This window comes from Pholcus phalangioides, unplaced genomic scaffold (assembly GCF_987345545.1).
Source record: "Pholcus phalangioides strain wild (caught in Gottingen) unplaced genomic scaffold, Ppha-v1.0 ptg000002l_1, whole genome shotgun sequence".
NCBI lineage: Eukaryota > Metazoa > Arthropoda > Arachnida > Araneae > Pholcidae > Pholcus > Pholcus phalangioides.
Window position 1 is genome coordinate 5,053,888 of NW_028301595.1, and position 6,880 is coordinate 5,060,767.

At 38.2% G+C, this 6,880-nt stretch overlaps 1 protein-coding gene across 3 annotated transcripts in view; it reads right to left on the reverse strand.

Moving 5' to 3' along the window:
* LOC149089119 (uncharacterized) overlaps window positions 1–2,076 on the reverse strand; it is a 58,109-nt gene extending 56,033 nt beyond the window's left edge. Inside the window, exons 1-2 of one of the 3 annotated variants that reach the window (XM_089237271.1) lie at window positions 1,618–2,072; window positions 1,383–1,452 (exon numbers count right to left, since the gene is read on the reverse strand). The gene's annotated coding sequence lies outside the window, so the exon portion shown is untranslated. Of the gene's footprint in view, window positions 1–1,382 lie in introns of all 3 variants that reach the window. The other 2 variants (XM_089237270.1, XM_089237267.1) reach the window with 2 other exon arrangements.
* Window positions 2,077–6,880: the final 4,804 nt, after the last annotated feature.

Genomic DNA, 6,880 nt, shown 5'->3' on the forward strand with positions numbered 1-6,880 from the left:
CTTACTTTTTTCCCTTTTTATCTATAAATTTGATCATCTCAATGATGAAGGATCAGATTTTTGACGATTCACTCAAATTTCAATGAATCTCAGAACAATGTTTAAGACTAAATTTCAGAACATTAGGGCATCACTGAAAACATCTGAAGCTAGAAATATCATTTTCTGATTTTGTGCAAATGCACAATTCACTGCAAACTGGCAGCACCTTGACTCGGATACTGATATTATTGCTGAATGTATGGCCAACTCCGGCAACAGAAATACAGAAGAAAATGCTCCAGACAATTTAGAAAAAAGTAAAAACTGCTAAGAGTACTGTAAAAACGCTGCTTCATTTACTGGAGCAAACTGGGAAGATAGCGCCCAAAATATTTGCAGTTCCTGCTAGTATAGATGATGCCGGCTGTGATCATTTGATCATTTTTGTGATTCCGAACAGCAGCCTTTTCCTTTACACTCCCCAAGCGGTTGGTGCAATAACCCCTATGGTGTGGGACTCCCTGCGGTAGCAACCTTTTTCTGTGGTCATGTCGGCGTTTCTGTTGTAGCCCTGTGCATAGGCGGAGATAGACTTTGCCCCCCCCCCCTCCGTATCTCCGCCCATGGCCTGTGCCAGGAAAGTTTCTGCCAAGGATGAATCAGGTATTAAACTCGCGACAATTCTAAACATCTTTTGATACTTTAGGCGAGTATCATATTAACCTTCGCTACCACGCCCTAGATGACACTGCAAGAACTCAAAGAACAAAAAGTGAGCATCATCAGCTAACGGATAATTTTAAGGTATGTAAATAAAAATTGAATTTTAAAAAAATATAAAAAAATTCGAACAAATTATAGTATGATTGAACATATCGACTGTGTGTAACTACTTGAACAATATAATTTCATTAGTGTTTAGTAAAAAATACAGTACGGTATTTTTAGTTTTTATCAATTTTCACCATTCTTGATGCATTTTTTCTTTTCATGCGAGAAAAAAAACCTCTAAATTACTCGAAAACTCTCAAAAATTTTTTCGGTTTTGTCAGTTTCAAAATAGAGAGGTTTGACTGTAATATTGTTTTTTTCTTCATGATAAAAACTCTTATATTGGATAGCTGTATTATAGTTACGTTTGACTTTTCAGCGACCTGGTTTAGCAATTTGCCTGTTACAGCATTTGTGATTGTATTTATCGCGGATATGAAATGTTTTAAAACAATTTATTGGTAACATCACATATTATTTGATAAAACTTTTCCTTATTGACACATAGTAATTTGTTGACTCAAAAAAAAAAAAGAAGTGTTTCTTAGATAATAGGAGTACAGAGAGGAAATGGGAAAAAATATAATGAGAGTGAGTGATCAAAAAAAAGTAATCAATATAAACATTACCGCCAAGAGAAGGTGATTCACACTGAGCAGCGCATTTACGTAGTAGCACTTTTGTGATGACGTACAGCAGCTGTTGTTCCCGGGATTTTTTTTAGGAAATAGATAATAAAGGAGAGAAAAAAAAAAATCAAAACGTTTATAAAAGTTAATGGAGAGGATCAACCCACTGAAATGAATATATATTTCAACTTGTCTTTTATAAAATATTCCACTATACAATAACGTCGATACTTGCCAATGTTTACATGCAGTCCAGGTGGTGTAGTACTTCGATGTGCATCAGGTACTCCTACGATAGCAAATAATAAAAGATTCGTGTCACTCGTTTCGCAATTAATGGTCGCTCAATTAGTTGAATGATCGCTCATTCAGCACTCGATGATGTATCCACACACACACGCACAACTGTACTCGATTTTTAAAACAAAAAAAACAACAAACTTTGTATTTTAAAATAGCTGACCTATTTCTACTTGTATTGGGAAGACAAACACGTTTTTAGATTCGCGAAATTAATCGAGAAAATAGTTGAAATTTGAAGCGAAGAAGATAAAATACGTCGGACTTGAATGTTTTATCTATTGCCTAATCGCGACTTTCCCCATCACAATAGCTTCCGTCCGCGGGTTGTCCCAAAGGTGAAAACATTGATTCTTATACACACATCGCGCTATTATCAGGGTGTTTTTTGTTTTTTTCTTGGACGGATATCCTAATAAACAGACTCTTTATGAATATTTGAAGGTGGTTTACTAGCGCTACGGATGGTTACGCCCCTCTCGCTCTGCGTTAGTGCCTTACCCTTTATTTAATTTTTCACTAGTGTTTCCCTCTTTAAGTACAGTTTTATTTATTTATTTGTTCCGAAGGAATAATTTTATTTAATTTCCTGAAGTGAAGAATCAAGGCTCTTGGTTAGGGCTCTGCCCGTTTCCGGGGTCTAGTTTGACTCCGTCAAATGTGCAGCTATGGCTGTTCAAATAGATACACAGCCAGCGGTCAGTGCAGACAAAATCTCGTCTACAAGTCATAATTGGAATTCTCCATTAACTGATGAAGACATCTTGGACGGTTTTGGTGAGTCCCCTCGTATTTTGCTAACTTTCAAGTTTTCGGGTGCAGAAATTATTCCCAGATCCAGGCCTTTGTGCCTGAAAAAGGATATCTGCTCTAAAATCACTGATCCTAAACACATCTCAGAGATTCGATTCACACGCTCAAGTGAGCTGTTAATCTCTACGGAAAATATTCACACTGCGAAAGAGATAAATAGGATTGATAAAATTTTGAACATTCCCGTTAAATCGGTCCTTTTGAAGGATTCGATTACCTCCAAATTTTTGCTAAATATTCCGTGTGATATTGCAGTAGTGGAAATTGCGGAAGAACTGCAATCGGAGGGGTTACAGGTCATCGGTATTCGAAGATTTATAAAAGAAAGAATTCCCTTACAAACTGTTCTGGTTACGATTCTTGGCAGGAACATTCCGCCGGAAATAAAGTTATGGTTCTTGATATTTCGGCCACGTAAATTTATTGAGCGTCCTAATCAATGCCTTCGGTGCTGGAGCTACTTTCACCGCTCAAAGTTTTGTAGAGTATCATCTCAGATCTGCAAACGATGCGGCCAAAATCATAACCATGAAACCTGCCAAAACCCTATCTCCTGCATTAACTGTAAGGCTTCCACTCATCTTGCCTCTGATCGTCAGTGCCCTGCTTATGTCTTGGAGTCAAAAGCATATCACTATAAAGCCGAACATCATGTTCCAATAAACATCGCTCGAGAAAGATGTAAAATGAATTCCTCTTCATATGCTGCTCGGACCAGCATTTCCATGTCATCTGACTTCAGTGCTCTCAAGGCTGAGATCAGTTCCCTGGTCCAAGCGGAAGTATCTGCCATCAAAGAAATTGTACTTAAAGATCTGAAAATAAGTCTTCAGGAATCGCTGAATGACTCTATTAGAGCGCTTATTCCCGAAATAGTCAATTCGGTTAACCTAGCTGTACATAAGGTGAATATAATACCGCCACTTAATTCGAATGTAAATATGGACACTTCTGGTCCTTCGACTGCTATCTTCAATCAACCTTTGCCCCCTGAGCATAATGATGATAGTGACTTTTCTCAAGATCCTGAATCGAATAAATTCTATACTTCTCCTGCGGAAAGGGTTAAACAAAGACGATTAGCTAAGAGACTGAAAAATGACTTGGCCTCAAATGTTGGAACCTAGTTTTTCACTTAATTTCATTTTTGTCTCCCCCCCCCTTTTTTTTCCCCTCTCGTTTAAAGTTTGTTCCTCGTTTGATCTTTTTTCCTTTCTCTCTGTTATCGAGTTTGATAATGGTTTTTCTTTACCTCATTTAGAGCTGACAAGAGTTCAGTATTCTTATTTTTGTGATCAAATCGAGCTTCGTTTGATTTTTTTTTCCCCTCCCTTTCCTATTGTGTTTTTCTCGCTTGATATTTCCTTTTTCTCTCCCAAAAATAAGTGTTGTTTTTTTTGTTTTTTTTTTCTGTGAATTTGATGCTTTTTCCCTCTCTTCAGTTCAATATATTTTTCTAGTTAATCCTTTCCAAAAAAAAAAAAATACTATGAATAATATGAATTTTAGAGTTCTTCAATGGAATGTCCGAGGCATCAAGTCCAAGTCAACCTTTATCAGAAATTTTTGTTTAAACTATGATATGTTATGTTTACAGGAGACTTTTCTGGAACCGAAGGACCATTTTTTTCTTGCTGGTTTTCAGATTTTTAGAAATGATCGACTTCTCCCAGGTGGTGGTTTAGTGACCGCGGTAAATTCATCTCTTTCCTCATCTTTGATATGGAAAATTTCGGACCCCTTTTTTGAAATTATGATTGTTCAAGTTTTTCTAAATAATTTTTCTATGTATGTTGTAAATTTTTATCGTCCTCCAGGTGTTTTCAATATCGCTGCTATTGACAATATTTTCTCATACATCTCTGGGAATTTCATCATAATCGGAGATTCCAACAGTCATCATCCAAACTGGGGAGGACATATTGTATCTCCTGCAGGTACTATGTTATTTAATTGGTATCTTAATCATAACCTTTGTCTAGTTCCTCCATTTTGCCCCACCTTTTATAGCAAGGACTCACAATCTTATATCGACTTATGTTTCTGTAGTCCAGGTCTTTATAGATATATTATCTGGACTCCCTGTGAATCCTTATTCAATAGTGATCATTTGCCAATTAAAATTTCCGTCTCTTTGAATAAACAATTCATATCTCAGGAATTCCGTTACATTAAATGGTCAGCAGTAATGGCAGGTCTCTCTGTCATCCCTGCTACTAACGATTTCGACAGTATCTACAATCATGTTGTTTCCATTGTTAACTCAGCTAGGTACTCTGTGTACCGGAAGAAACAACCTTGGCTTAAGTTGGATAAAGAAGGGCGTATTGCTCTTATCGAAAAAAAACGGGCTTTCCGCTTATTTCGCCGTGTGCCCTCTCAGGCCAACTGGATTAAATATAAAAAATTAGCTTCGGTTTTTCGTCGCCACCTTCGCATTCTACGATTGAAGACTCTGGCTCAAGAACTTCATCCTTTTACTCAGCCCTCAGTTCTCTTTTCTGTCTTGCGTAGACACCGTTATATCGTGGCGAAAACTTGGGATGATTCCCGGCATATTTTCAAGATTGCTAATAATAGTTATGTCGAGCCTCTCGTACAGATCCAACTTTTAAAATTTTACCACTTCTCTTCACCTGGCCGATCTCAAACCGTTACTTTTTATGGTCCTCCTCGTGAGTTCCAGGCTCAGATGGATGCACCGTTCACTCCCACGGAAATTCGTAGAGCCATTTGTTCTGGTCGTTCAACTACCCCTGGTCCAGATGGTGTTCCATTGAAGGTGTACAAACTCCTTCCAAATAAGGGGATTGAATTTCTGAATGCTTTTAATACCCTTTGGTCTTCATCGCTGGTGCCGCCGTCTTTTAAAGAAGGACGTATTATTTTTATTCCAAAGTCAGGAAAACCAACTACTGATCCGAAGAACTTTCGTCCTCTGACCCTTATAAACACTATTAGCAAAATCTTTGAGAGAATCATTCTTTTTAGGATCACCTGGATTGCATTACGATTTGAGCTCTTTCCAAAAAATTTTTATGGTTTTCGACCAAAAACTGGTGCTGAGATTTGCATGAAAGATATGGTGTCCTCTATTTCATATGCCCTCCAAAGGGGCTATACTAGCTACATTATTGCTCTAGATTTGAGAGCTGCTTATGATTCTGTGAGGCATGATTTGCTCATTGCCAAATTAGCCCGCTTGGGCTTTCATGGTAAATTTTTAACTTGGCTCTTTAATTATCTCTCGAACCGTAAACATGTCATTCATTGGAGGGGTTCCATATCTGGTGCCTTTGCTCCCAACTGCGGTCTTTTACAGGGTTCTACCCTCTCCCCAGTACTTTTCACCCTGTTCACATTAGATATAACCTCATATATTAATTCTGACATTAAGTTTTTTATGTATGCTGATGATATTTTCCTTCAGATGAATGCGTTAGATGGGAAGTATGCTGAGTTCAGATTGATGAACACCTTGCCTAACATTCTCAGATGGGCTGAAAATAGTGGATTGTGCATCTCTCTATCCAAATCTCGTTTTTCTATTTTTTCACGGAGACGACCTCCATACTTTCCTTCTTTCAACATTAATGGCGAATCCATTCCGTTTGATCCGTACTTGAAAGTTCTGGGTGTTCATCTGGATTGTACTCTCACCTGGAAAAAACAATTATCATCTCTGCGTTCTAAGGGCACTCTATATTTAAACATTTGTCGCTCCATCTCTCACTCATCAAGAAATATTCCTTGCAAGTTCCTCAAACCTGTGCTAATGAGCATCATTGGAGGTACCATTGGTTACGGAGCTGTGGCCTGGTTTAATGCAGCCAAATCTTCTCTCACCAAGATAAACACAATCTATAACTCCTCGATGAGATCTATCTTAGGCCTCCCTACGTCAACTCGCATAGATAAACTCAGAACCATTCTCGCCCTACCCTCCTTTCAGGATTCCATTCTCTTCAGGATTGGGTTATCTTGTATTTCTGCCACAGCCTCTCCCACGCAGGGTCACTCTAACCATATAGATTCGGGTTTTTGTCGCCTCTCGCCATCTTTGGCTAGGAAAATATCACAGTTCAATAATACCATTGGTTTTTCCCACAGGTCCATGCTGCGTCCAATTTATTCTTTTTGGCCGTGGATACCCTCAAATATCTATTTCATATCGGAGGGTCTTAACTTTCAAAAAACTAAGTCTACCATCCCTTATCAAACAATATTCCAAGAGTACATTGAGTCTCTGCCGCTGAATGCTCATGTAATTGCTACGGATGCGTCTAAATCATCTCAAGTGGTTTGTGGAGCTTTCTGTTTGGTTACAAAAGTTATCAAGTCTTGGTTCATTAATAAAGACTCCTCAGTTTTCACTGCGGAGGCCC